The sequence below is a fragment of the Hippoglossus hippoglossus genome, chromosome 18 (assembly GCF_009819705.1).
Source record: "Hippoglossus hippoglossus isolate fHipHip1 chromosome 18, fHipHip1.pri, whole genome shotgun sequence".
Taxonomy (NCBI): Eukaryota; Metazoa; Chordata; class Actinopteri; order Pleuronectiformes; family Pleuronectidae; genus Hippoglossus; species Hippoglossus hippoglossus.
In genome coordinates this window covers 8,810,109-8,824,328 of record NC_047168.1, presented here as the reverse complement: position 1 = coordinate 8,824,328, position 14,220 = coordinate 8,810,109, and the positions used below count along the sequence as shown (strand labels likewise).

The 14,220-nt window shown below is 43.3% G+C and overlaps 1 protein-coding gene across 42 annotated transcripts in view; it reads left to right on the top strand.

The window, feature by feature from the left end:
- The window catches only part of LOC117751967 (receptor-type tyrosine-protein phosphatase delta), a 209,584-nt gene that overhangs the window by 7,399 nt on the left and 187,965 nt on the right, over positions 1-14,220 (top strand). For all 42 annotated transcript variants that reach the window (XM_034569081.1, XM_034569066.1, XM_034569075.1 and 39 more), the window contains exon 3: positions 5,722-5,765. The gene's annotated coding sequence lies outside the window, so the exon portion shown is untranslated. The remainder of the gene's footprint in view (positions 1-5,721; positions 5,766-14,220) is intronic.

The window sequence follows — 14,220 nt, the reverse complement described above, 5'->3', positions numbered from 1 at the left end:
CACGACCACAAGATGGTGCTGTGCGTCACCGTTTGAGCCTGAGTGACTCCGTCCGAGGGAGCGTGACTCACCTCCATCATCAGAATGAGTGGAATGATTAGCTTCCATTTGCTTTGATGTGCGTCGTTGCAGCCTCATAGCTGCACAGATACAAGCCAAGATCAAACAGGGGGGTCTCTATCAGTTGCTTCTGGTTGATTTTTTTTTTATGCGAACTACGTGAACTTTCCTTGTGAACTCACAGGGCTGCAGCGGTTTAATTGACTTTTTATGTTATCGGAGAGAAAACATAGTCGTCTCTTAATTTGATCTGCGGATAAGGAAATGATGAATCCGCGGGAGCATGTCACGTGTTCAAAGAAATGAATGCTTATTTGTTCACAGCCGATATTCAAACATTGTTTTGTGTATATTTAGTGTAGAGTGGCTTTCTGTGCATGAATGCAAAATACACAAATCTGTCATGTGCAGAGTAAATCACAATCATTAATGGAAAATGCATATATACCATATACAAGCAGAGCTGTAAAGATACAGAACTATCTGGTGAAATTACAGTAAAATCCAGTAGATGGCAGTGTGTCAATACAGAATCCATCTTCACATCCTCTGTGCGCGCACACACACACACACACACACACACACACACACACACACACACACACACACACTCAGTTCTTCTAATAGGTGTGCCTCTTGTCATCAGGAGGGGTCCCTCACGCGCAATGCTTTCCCTGCGCAGTATGACGAGTGAACGCAAAGTGACAGCGCAAATTAACTTTTATTGCTGCTGTAATTAAGTACACAAGCTATTTGGATGTGGAGTTAAAAAAAAAAAAAAAGTATTAATGATTGCATGGGAGGCACACACACACACACATACATGCACACACACACACACACACACCCATACACACACACACCTCTGCAGTATTTCTCCCTCCTTCATTTTCTCCCCCTTATATCTCTCGCACTCCATCCTCCATCTCTAGCACTTGTACAGAGCAGAATGGCGTCACCACCCACCACTCGCATGCGCACACACACATACGTAAGATCACACACACACACACACACACACACACACACACACCTCCTCGCCATCTGTCTGTGCAGCGGCCCGTGTCTCTGGCACTGGGAGCGGTTGGGAGCAGGAGAATGAAAGAGAAAGTGTCTCTTGGCTCTGTCGTTCCTGAATCCCACTTCCTCTCTTTTGTTCCCCCTGCTGTGCTGTTGTCTATCAAATTGTCTCACAACATCACGCTGTCCGCCGATGGGCTCCCCCTGCTAGTGTAACACCTATTCCTGATGCCATTCGGGAAGGAAGGGAGAAGATCTTATTCCCCCCTCAGCCAAAACATTATGAGCACAGGAGAGAGAGGATGTGTTGCTCGGTGTGTTTACGGTGATTTCCTTTTCCCAGTTTTAAAAGCTCATTTCAGCTCAGTTCATTAACTACAGGGTACTTATTTCCTCACAAATGTTAAAGGCTACAACTCTGCAAGAGGAAAAAATAAAAAAATAAACACGCTTGATTAGCTTATGTATCAGGCGTTACACATTAATACCACAGATGGCAGAAATACACCCACCACTTCTTTAGAGGCGGAAATATGATGCAAAAGGAAAACCAGGAGGGGTGAAGTCAATCCACGTGCCCTGAGACTGAGGGAACCCAAAAAAGAATCTGCACATTACTTGATGCCATTACTTCTGAATTTGTCCCCAGTGTGCTTCCTGATTATATTTGACAGCATTGATTTATTGTAAGTGCAAAAAAATAAAAGACGCACAAACCCCAGAAACACGGTATTTACACACAAACAATCCACAGGAGTGGAGGTGATTCACATGTCATCAAGACTCTTTTTTCCCCCCACTGAACCAGATTCCCTTCTCTCTCTCGGTGAATTTTCATGAGCACACCGCACTACAAAGAGCTTTGTGAGCAGCTTAAGTAATTTGAACAAAAAAATGCATTCCTTCCTTCCTTCTCGCTCCCTTCTCCTCCAGTTAACAGCGAGCAAAAGTGCCTTCGTAACGGTGCTATATTCATCCGGAGTGATAAGAAATGGCAGCTATCAGCAGCCAGTTTGGAAGCTGCATATAGCAGTTATTCTGTGCGTGTGTGTGTGTGTGTGTGTGTGTGTGTGTGTGTGTGTGTGTGTGTGTGAAGGAAATTGATTTATGCGGCCTATCACTTAACAGGCACAGTATGTGGATGAATTTGGGCTAATATGATATTATGGAATGAGGCATGAGAGGGTGAAGGAAATGACCAGGTGCTGCCTCAGGGTGAAGACAGTCCAAAGACATTTTATAAGACTTATGATATTATATTTTGATTCTATCTGTCATGTTGCATAATATTTTAAAATTTGGAAATAAATATACAATCATTTGTATGTGGAAAAAATAATAAGAGAATAATGAGGGGTTGAATGAAAAACATTGGGGTTGGGGGGTGGGGGGGGGGTGGTCCTTGTGTCAGTGGTTGTTGAAAAGTAAAGCAGCCATCAGAATAATTTCTTTCCTTGGAATCTCCTCTTGTAATTTCCTCCTCCCAACATGTCAAAATGAATAATATGAATCAGGCTGAACTCTCATGTTCTAATGGAAGGATCCTTTTCTAATAGCGCTTATTATATATAAAGAAAAGTACTTACTAAAAGTCATACTTACTTAATTAAAAACAAGTATATATTCTAGTCACTCCATATTTTGATAGAAAAATATATTACTACCATGAGATTGAATGTGAAATACATTAACTTATCATGGAACTTGTTTCCTTTCTTTTTGTGATGTGGGAACAACGACACATAAGATCACGGCCCTGTAAATGCTAGTTCATCTATTAAGAACCAAATGCATATACTGAAATCCGCCATTATTCATTATTAAAACAATATGTCTTGAAAGTTATAAGGCTGGAATAAAATCAAACTAAAATGACAAATGCCACTCTCTTTGAAAATGTTCAGATCACCATCCCCTAATATTCATCACAAGTCAAAACGTTGAATAATATCAAAAATGCAAACATCCCTGTGTATATACATATTTATACAAATTTAACTGCAAAAATATAGTTTATACTTTGGAACATAATTAGAGACCTTATTAACGGTGTGATCTGCTGTCTTGTCTCCAAATCATAGATGCAAAAATCAACTTCCCCCATTCTGAATATTGGTTTCTCCTCCCCATTAAAGTCAGTGGGGAGAAATAGGCTGGGCGTAGCAAACAGCCTCTTGTTTACCCCTTGGCACAGCGCTGGTGCCATGTCCAGACTTGTAAATCAGGCCCATTGAGGTAGCATAATGCTGATGATTATGACAGCCAGTCGCATGGGAGTGATAGAGAGACGTTGAGTTATGGGCTCGGGGAGGATGCCCAGAACTGAAGAGTCTCACAAATGGAGAAGCACTTCCACCGAAACACACAAGTCCCCAGATGGGGACTAATGCTGCAGTTGGCGGCCGTGCCACCCAAACGACTGCACATTAGCTGCTCAAAACCCACAGAATAGTAAAGTATGTTTGTTTTTTTTACTCCACAGTTCTGCCATTTTCGCTCGATTACCGCGAGATAATGTAAAAAAAACAACAACACCCAGACCGGGATAAAAGAGGAAGACGCAAGTATTTTGAGAGTGTTTTGTGTTGCAAGGGCGTGCGATGCATCACTGATCCAGACGACTGCGGGGCGGGAAATGCTTTTTCATTCACTGTATTACCAAAGAATGTACTGTTTGCATTCTGCTTTATTCCTTCTACTCCCCTTTGCGGATGAGCGATCATTCATTCTCATTGATCGTCAGCCATGATAATATAATCAGGCATAAAGCCTGACAAGGCTGACCGGTCCGATAGATCAGAGCTGCTGACAGCGGAGCTATGCACAGGTCATAAACCCTCACCTTCCCCGTTTGACCCCGCATCAATTTGGCTCTTTCCAATATGAATGCAAATAACAATGCATTTTTGGTGACATGTTTATGGTTATCTCTGTATCGCCGCTCGCTCCGCCTGCTGCTCCTAAATGTGCTGATGTTACCGAGCTAATGGGATTGCGAAAGGTAACCTATTGCTCACTAGCGGTCAACTCCCCCCCCCCCCTCCTCCTTCCCCTCCGGCACCTCCCGAAAACAAACACAAGCGTCCGCGCATGCCCACGCTCGCACACACACACACACACGTGCACACCTACATGTCCTCCACCCCAGTCACTTGTGTATGCATTGAGCTGATAAGTGCTGCGGTTCATTTTCCCCATGGCAAAGCACAGTAAAAAACTGGGGTGTAATAATTGCTTTGGGGGGGGCGAGACGATGATGGCTAAATATGCTTGATTGCCTCCTAAGCTTCGGTGCTGTGTAATGAAATATGGCTGCTGCAGACAGGGGCTCCGGTGCGATAGCTTTCTTGTCACTTTCTCACTCGCAATTTTTTTTAAATTTTTTTATTTTTTATTCTTCTTACCCTTTCACTCTTCTGTTCTGGCATTTCCCGTCTTTGCTCACCCGTCGCCTTTGTGGCAGAACGGAGTCCATCAAAGCATTTGTTGCCATTGAACACTTATCGTAGCTATAATGCAATAATTACTGGGGCCAAATCCGGCCTAATTGAGTATTCCTCACCACATCAAAACTGCAGGCGCCCCCCCCCCCCCTAATATTCCTCTGTTCTACAATTTAATTTGCGGATTCATTAGCATGAGCAGGGAGTATAGAGGGAAGTTAGATAAGGAGGAAAACACACTGTTGTTGAAGTTAGGTTGAAGGGGGGGGCGAGCGACCAGACACATTCTCACCTGGGTAATTATTTCCAACTGTCATACGCAAGTCGAAATAAATGATTTCGCTTTTTGTTTTTTTTACTTTTACTGCCACAGAGTCTTACTTTTCGCCTTTTAAAATAATATATTTTTTAAATGGTTGACCGCAGGAATATAGAAACTGACATAAATGAGCAGTTAGGAGCTGCTATAATCATGACGTTCATTGCTAATCATCTCATTTGACTGCCATGAAGCCCGGCAATAATATTTTCAAAGATAATGAGCCAAATTAAAGCTCACTCAGTGTAGCTAAATAAAAAAAAAAATACTGTTAATCCACACTTTTGTTTTAACCACCCAAAGCACATTTCTCCCTGTTGGTTAAACAAGTAGCTAATCATTTACAAGAATATTAGTCCACAGGCGTGTATGGGCACAGCAGCATCTGCTAATGCACTGAGCAAGAAAACAGCCTGAGAAAATCTTCCCAGCACATTAAATGCAAGACCTTTTTTTTTTTTTTTTTTTTTTTGCTTCCTCTTTCTTTTGCTTCCAGAATAACTCAAGCCTAATTTGTTGTGCCACTTAAAGGAAAATGTAATTACACTTGTTTTCATTATAATTCACAAAGCCAATCGATAAGTGCGGTTAAGTCATTCTCTGCTGCACATGCACTGGAATCTGGTTCGCAAAAAACAAGTATTCTGTCTGTTTTGAACACAATGGCGCAGAATACATATCTTAATTAAATTATTTTGATGAGAAGTACTTTTTAAGGGCAAATCATGTACAGCCAACTTACTTGGCGCTTTATTTATTTTTTTAATCGAGCACTCCTCGTCTGTCTGTAATAAAATGTCTGGTCTTCACTTCACAGAGACAGTTTGATTAAACTATTCATCCCTGTCCTGTCCCTCTCTGTCTTTCTCATTTATTCAGTCCTCTTTCCTGAGACGTCAACCACAGGATGAGGCCTGCGGCAGGTAAGAAAAAAGAAAATAGATATCTGCTGTTCTGACCTCTCCGTTTTGCATCATTTCCCATCTGCTCAAATCCCATGTGACACATCAAGGATGCCCGCATGCTGTGTTTTCTTGATGCTTTCAAATTGTATCTGATAAAAGGGGGTCGGAGCCGATCACGTGTCCCAACATCGCTCTTTGTTTGAGGGAGGAATCGCTCGTTTTGAGTGCCAAGAAAGGCCGGAGAGTACGTCCGGTGCTATCAAATCAGGCGCTGCGCTAAATCTCAACTCCAGCTCAATGCTCCCCCCCCCATCTCCTGACTTGCAACGGGGCGAGGAACAGACTATATCTGGCAACCCAAACCTTTTTTAAAGTGACTGAGCGAGTGAGGGAGACTGACTGGCACTGATGGCACCAGACTAGGACTGTGCGATGCTGTGCTGTGCTGCACTGCGCCCCGGTCTACACGAGCCTGATTGATAGAGTGTGATGAGACTGTCACTGAGCAAGGAGAGCGGCGGAGAGATAGGCTCGATGGAGGGGCGGGGGGGCGAGAGGGGCGGGGGGGGGGGAGGTGAGCTGACCGGCGGAGAGATAGAGAAATAAATTTGAGAACATGTGAAGGATGAAGTGAGGGAATGAAGTGGCTGGATGGAATGTGCTTCGGACACATGAGGGACAGGAAGGGTTAGGGGAGCGCTGCGCTGGAGAGATACTGGAGGAGGGAAGTGAACCCCAAATTGCCCCTGACTGCCGGTGCTACATAAATACTCACCATTTACAAATTATGAAATCCTCTCCATTGAAGAAACACTAGAATGTTTTAAATGCTGCGTTTAAAGTTAATAATATGATATGAATGAAATTTTAACTGCGAGAATGCCATCTCCGACAGGGACATCACTTCCTGGAAAGAAACACTTCACTTGTGTTTATATGGTGACGCTACGTACTCGAGGTTCTTCCTTCACCAACTTTAATTTAGTCGTCAAGTTACAAAAATGTACATATACCAGTGGCAGCTGATATGACACAACATACAACAGGCACCACTGCAGCCAAATATTTCACATTCTCACGCATTACATATCACTGATGCAGTGGGATGCTGCAGCGTATAGAGCCCAGCTGTCTTAAAAACTAAGTGGACAAAACGAAGCAGAATGCAGATGTTAGCGAATCCAGATGAGCCCTGATTCTGAGGGTTGGCCTGCAACATCTCTAGTACGTGTATAAACTGACCTATTATAGTATTCATGCAGTATTTTTTTAAACATTAGTCCCTGCATAAGAAATGTTAAAAAAAAGATATTCGTAAAAACAGAAAAGAAAGAAAGTGATAAAAGAAAAATAAGAGTGCAGGAGTGGGGGGGAAGTGCAAGAGTCCAAATTGTCAAATTATAATTTTAATGTCTCAAATTTAAAGTTAGTTAGTCTTTGTTTTATCTGTGTATTTCCATCTCCTGGAAATTGTTCTTGGACCAGTGTGTGTCTACACTAAGAGCCAAATGGAGTCCAATTCCCGGCATGCATACACTTGGCCAATAAATGATTGTCACCTTTGTCAAATATTGAACGAGTCAAATGTTCAGCATGTTTATGTAACCTCAACCAAAGTGCTTAGCAATCCTCAAGTGCTTTTATGCCCAAAACGCCACGTAGCACTCGAGATGTGAGCTGTGACCTCCAGTTTCATGGTCCTGCACCGAACCCACAGCACAACTTTATTCCTCGTGTGAAATCGTGCTTCGTGAAATCTCACACACTCACGCGTAAAATTAATCTGGCGCCCGATTGATTGGTTCAATTTAGAAAACGACATCGTTCATATTACTATGCAAATGATCGACTCTTTGATCTACAAAGGAACACGTTTCCTTTTTTCTGTATGTTGCCCATGTGAACGTCATAAATAGTTTACCGGTTTGCTTATCGGTCTACCCACGATATTAGATCTCGTGTGGACACATGGCGTCTTGGCAGTGAGTGGGATACAGGCTGAGCTAAAGCCCTGTACTGGGAATTCCACAGTTAGTGATTTCAGACTCAATAACGGCACCATGTTTTACTTTTATCCCTGCCTGAGGAAAGACGGCTGACTCACCAGAACGCCAAAGTTATTATTAGGGCCTCGCATATGTGGAGGGTGAGCTGTGTGTGTGTGTGTGTGTGTGTGTGTGTGCGCGCGCGCGAAGTGTGTGGAAGACAGAGAGGGAGGCTCCGGCAGAAGTGGTGAGTGCACGCAGGAGCAGCATGAGGAGCTCTTATCTGCTGCCTGCCAAGTCCTGACCGGGGCCCTGACTCCCGCCTCGCCTCGCCTCGCCTCCCCTCCCTCACTCCCTCCCTCCGTCCCCCCCTCCTCCAGTGGGGCTTCCCACTATAGACGGCTATAGTCAAGGCAGCCAGGTGAAATGAGCAATTCCCATTCAGGGACAGGGGCGCCGCGCCGACTCGCCCTGTGAAATGGCTGCTCACTTTGGCAGATCAATGCACTCTCCCTCCCCCGTGCGCTGCCACAGCAATAGCCAGGGAGAAAAGGAAGGGTGGAAATGATTATGGGTGGGAGAGAGAAGGGACCAGTGGTTTTCTATGCGTGTTGCTTGTGTATGTGTTTGTGTGTGTGTGTGTGTGAAGAGGGGGGGTGTTAGCAGGGCATTTAATGATATTTGCCACGGCCGCTCTGAGTGAGTGCTGTTCTAGGGAAACAGGGGAGACGCTTTGCATAAACTCAAAAGACACGCAATATTGCTATTGCCTCATCGGGAAGAAAAAGTGCCGCTCCCCGTCTCACCGGATATGAGAATATTCAGCCACTGAACTGGAAATTTTGCCAATGTGAATGATATTAGTGACAGTCATATTAAAACGCCGAGCTGTGACAAAATTAATTCCATATCTCCACGGTGATGAGAGTCATACGTCAGACGTTTATAGCGCACATAGTGACGGACATACAGGTTTAAAGGCGGATTGGGAGATAAAATGTGCATAATCTGAAGTGATTCTCGACAAGATAATCGTGCAGGTTCAATAACCAGAGTAGGCCATTACTTTTTCTGCTCTCAGTAACTAATAATGCTACACTATGACACATTGATATTAAAAAAAGACCTATAACTATGCTAATTTCAGATCTTTCAAGCTCTCAAGGTTATATATATATATATATATATATATATATACACACAGGCTATTCACAGACACAAGATTTTGCGCTATAGAACCAGCATTTCTGGTTACGCAGCCTCTCTCTTCCTTTGTGCTCTCAGCAAGATGTTGACTGTAAATTCACAGACACAGGCAGATGAATGAAATGAAGGTGAACCACATGTGCAGGGGAGCTCTGCAGAACTGGTCGTAGGGATCAGTCATGTCCCTTGTACCAGGCTGTGCTCCTGTCAGCAGGGGGGCTGCAACACATTAGGCAAAGCAGGAAATTGCATGGGGCCCCGGGCTAAGAGGAGGCCCCAGAGAGCAGCTGATTTTATCAGTCCACGGCAATGACAATTTTCTGAGAACCCGCCCCCCCCCCCCCCCCCCCTTAAATTCTATGATAAGCTATGTACAGTAGCCTGTGTTGTTAGTATGGCAGTACCGGGCTTTGTGTTGCTCACAGACTGTATATGAATGAGGTGAAGCTGCCATAGGGCATTTGACTTCCTTCTTAATTACTCCACTATATCTTCACATAGAAAATGTTGGCTGCTAATATCAATGTTTTTATATGTATATCCTCTAATTCTGAATATAATAGCGTCGCAAGAACCTTCTCTTTATTTCTTCGTACACTCTCTCGTCTTATTTAGAAACCCTGAATCATATTTGGCCCCAGATTTCAACAATGCACTTTGGTTGATTGGTTATCGGTTACATCATTGGTTCGTGGTTATGCCGAGTGATTCATGGTCAAATCTATTATTCAAATCTCCAAACTCACCAATAAATCTGCCATTTGCATGATTAACTCGCATCATTTTGCCCCCCGTTGAATAATTACATCATGACTTTTATAAAACTTCAGTGAACCAGACGTCGGAGAATTCTGAGCAACAAAGCAACAAGAAGTGTTTCGCTTCTACTCCTCGTTTAAACAACTGAGTCATTACAGTCTTAATTTATTGTGATCATTCTACTGTGCGTTGTGGTATAAGTTTTTATCCTTAATACAGTCTATTGTATGCTCTAGCAGGGGAGCCTTGGTTAGTACACTCTATATTCCTAATAAACTGTGGTTAATAATCTGGACCAAATCAAATGAGAATAGCCGACCTAATTGCAATATCCAGATATCAAATGTCTCATCTTAATGGCAAAATTAAATCAGGCTGCAAATCAATGGGCGAGCCAAGGGGAGATGTGTTGCAATTACTTTTTGAGCGATTACTAATTAAAAACCATTAAATGCCAAAAAACCATAGTCGCAACAATCGGTTTTGTCCACTCAAAATAAAGTTAATGATTTACACAGACTTCAGTTTTACCTGTGGTCAGTGGCTATCAAGCGATACCTTCGAGAACACGATTTCTGTTTTAAACGACACACGAATGAACTTTGGTCGATTCGTGTGTGCGACAGTAAAAAGTCCTCATCAGTCAAATTTTGAATTTCAAGAGCAAATATGCGATAAACATGAATTAAGCTGTTTCCGATGGATGTGATCAAACATAATCCATTCCAGTAACTGCTACCTGGAGAACCCCAAGGCAGTGTACTGGTTCCTCGTGTTTTCTTTTTGCATACACAATTAATTTGTTTATGTTTGCATAATGTCAATGACACAATTATTTTTCTCACTTAAATGGTAAGCTTACCAAACCGGGAGTGTAAAATCCCATGTCTTGATCTATATTTAAACTTCAACCAATGTTTTTTGCAATTTCTCAAAGTAGCGGAATGTCCTGACCCATCCTGATTACATCACTTTCTCTACAGTGCCTCAATTAAGTCTCAAGCTCCCTTGAATTTCTGTCCAATTTCACTGAACCATTCTTAAAAATCATCGTCTGGTCGTCTGCTGTCGTCGACGGGCGTCTCTGTTAGCATAGCAAGCAGCTGTGCACCTCAGTGTAGGAGGAGATTAAAATGTGTGAGAAAATGAAATCATCTCCCTCCCTCTTGTAAACCATGAAGGAGTTAGAGTCTCTGAGCAATCCAGACCACTTCAGAGCCATTAAAATCTGTTTTCCAGACTTGAAATGACGCACTGAACAAAAGAGGGGGGGGGGAAAAAAGCCTAGTTTTAATGAATGAACAATTAATTAGGGATCCGCTTTGAAAGCACAGAGGCACTTGACCTGGAGCTACGTCTTTTTCTACAGTCATGTCATAATTGCAGCGAGATTCTTAGTCATTAGGTAGAAAACACTCGAGTGCAGGTATGAAATTTACCTTTGCAGTTTTAATACCATATTCTACAAGTTGATGAAAAATGGAATATTACGGACCTGTTGAATTATATGTACTGAATCACACCGACTCTTGTCTTATAGAAAAATGAATGACAAGGGGAACTCAGACTCGGTGATTCTAACTTTATATCGAAGGTAATATATTTTAATGACAAATGTGGCAGGCAATTGGATTCAACCTTTAGTGTTGCTGTTCGCGGAGCTCCCTTATTACAAAACGCCGCGGCTACAATTCAGACTCTTATAAAATATTTATTCAGCCATTCCCGCTGTTCTTAAAAGGTAGTCTATCATCATTGTGCTATTATTTTGAAGCCAGAGAGTCCCTCTTTCTGCACAGTGCAGCGGAGGCAAGTGCAGGAGGCCTGGATCTCGGTCATCAGCTGTCAGGGCTGTAATGAACAATGTTTACTAGTAATACCTCGCGCTGCCACATTTCAGGGTGCGAAAGTGTCCATTCTCCCCCCCCCCCGAGCCAGTCAGAGGCAACACTGTCAGGGCTTCGGCTGTAAACAATAAGAAAATAGAGGCAAGAAAGCTTTCTCCGTTACACCCATTACAGTCAGAGAGAGCAGGGGGGGGGGGGGGGAGAGTGGTAGAATGTCAAGCTGGAGACAAATAGAGGGGCGCTCGCAAAGGGTGGGAAAAAAGTGGGTTCTATTTGGCGGACACATAATGACAGCTGTTAAACAAAAGTGAAGGATGGGAAGCAGGAGAGAGAGAGAGAGAGAGAGAGAGAGAGAGAGAGAGAGACGTACACACAGAGGATACGGGACGGGCAGGGCAGGGGGGGGGGGGGGGGACACACCTGCTGTTGCATCACCTGCTTTAATAATAGTGTTGACATTCAAATGGGAAGCTCTGACAATAGGAGCTGGCTGAGGCAGCACCCGGTATGCAAATGCAAAAAAAGAACACATCAGGAAATATTAGCTGGCGTCAGGACTTTTCGCAGCCCGCATTGAAAACCACTTGACCCTTGGCATCCCACAAGTGCTTATGTATTGTTTGCATGTGTGCGCGTGCGTGTGTGTGTGTGTGTGTGTCTGCACACGTAAGCAGCTACAATTGACACATTAAATGAGCTCCTTTACCACTTGAGTCTATTCATTCCATACTAACCTTGCATCTGAGACTAGAAATAGTAATATACACATGTATTGTATCTAATAATGTACGTAAAAGAATACGGACGTTAATTATTTATCTGCTTTCCGAAGCGATTAGTAAAAACCCTGCGCTGTCGCGTGCAGCGTTTTTGTTTTCTGTGATTGGCATTCCAATTCCACTCTCGCTTCCACACCTTCGTTCTCACTGTCATGCTATGTTGAATGCCCGGGTTAAACATAATTCGATAACGGAAAAGGATCATTAGTTGGCAAATTCATTCTTGACTCTCTCTTTCATGCACCCCACATGGCCCCGACGGCCCTATCAATCAACATCAGATCCAGCCATCACACTCGCCGGTGTGCATATTTTATTCCCTTTTAAGTGCTCAGCGGTCTTTTGTATCAACGCGGACCTGCGGTGATTGGAGTCGAAACTTTCTCATGTTGGAGCTCGGTGGGGTTTGAAGGACTGCGGATCTCAGCAGATCCCCGCTGATGCAGAGGTCGATACCTATTATGGTAAAAGCAATAGTCAATATGGGGGGCTCTCACGTTACCGGCTGCTAGTTGTGGTTGCTTTTCAAAAGCTGTGAACCTTTCTGCAGAGCGTCGACGCCAGAGTTTAATGGTGTAACACCACTGCGATTGTTTCTTTTTCTATATTAAGTGATGGGGCTCGACTCTGCATAGGGGAAACTCTTTTATGTTCCATCCTGATTAGTTGACTCTAATGGCTCTTTGGAAAGCCCCGTGCAGAGCCGAGCCTCGTGAAATCTTTAGTAACTTCCCCTTCGTGTAATCACCTTTAAACAATTGTTCTTGATTTCTAAGAGGTCTTAGTGCAATTCTAATACCAGCCTGCGATTTAAAGCACTTTCGTCTTTATTGAGAAGTATGAAAGCTGCATGAAGGTGAAAATGTAGATTTGAACGGTGAGATGTTTCATAACCGCCACACATTCAAAAGCAATTACAAAAAAATTCTTACTGTGACCAAAATGCATGGCCACAAAGTAGGTACACCGGTAACCTTTACATTTTTCTCTGTAAATAGATAAAGTATGTAACAATTCTCCAATTAAAAGGAGTGCGTAATGTACGACTTGAGTATTTGCCGTCAAAGTTTAAAACTATGTCAGACCTTCCGTTCGGCTAAGGCCAACTAGCATGATCGTGAAAAATATGACACATTGGTCTCCAGTGTGAACGGCGGTGCCGCGCTGCAATCAGTTAACAAGGACCCTGCACTCCAGCAGAAATAAATATATATCCAACAATGCCCTTGAGCCTCGAGGGAGTGTTAACTGCAATAAGTGTTACCATCCATGTTGCAGAAATACTTCTTTTGACAAAAGGGCCGTGCACAAGGAAACAAAGTTTAGCAGAATGGCATGGCAATTATTTTGCTGTGTGCTTATCATCTTAGAACTCTTAGTCAGACATGGAGAGAAATTATTTTTAAAAAAAAGAACAGAACTGAGAATGTGTTGGATGTTGAATATCTGCATGTATTCAGAAAAAGCAAAAAAGAAAGTTATGATTCATATATGAGAGGAGCAGTGAGGTGCAGACGAGCTTGACTGACTTCAAAGTTTTCAATGGGAAATGAGATTTAGAAAAATGACAGAGCTCCTAATATCCGTGTGTACAGCTAAAGCACTGTCCCCGACCAGAAATACACAACGGGGGGGATGGGGATGGGGGGGGGGGGGGGGGGGGGGGGCTAAGTAAAAATGAAGGAGGGAGCTGTGAAATACAATTCTGAATGCCTATAACTAAACTACAGTATCAGACGCCTTGGATCTGTACTTCCTCATTCGGATGTTCTCATTTGTATCCACACCTGTGTCATTCACAGCTTTACGTCTTAACCTAATTTCATGGTCTGCAGGTTTGGATGGATGGCTCTGCCTCAACTTGTACACTGAAGGGATGTGGGGGGGGGGAGGAGAG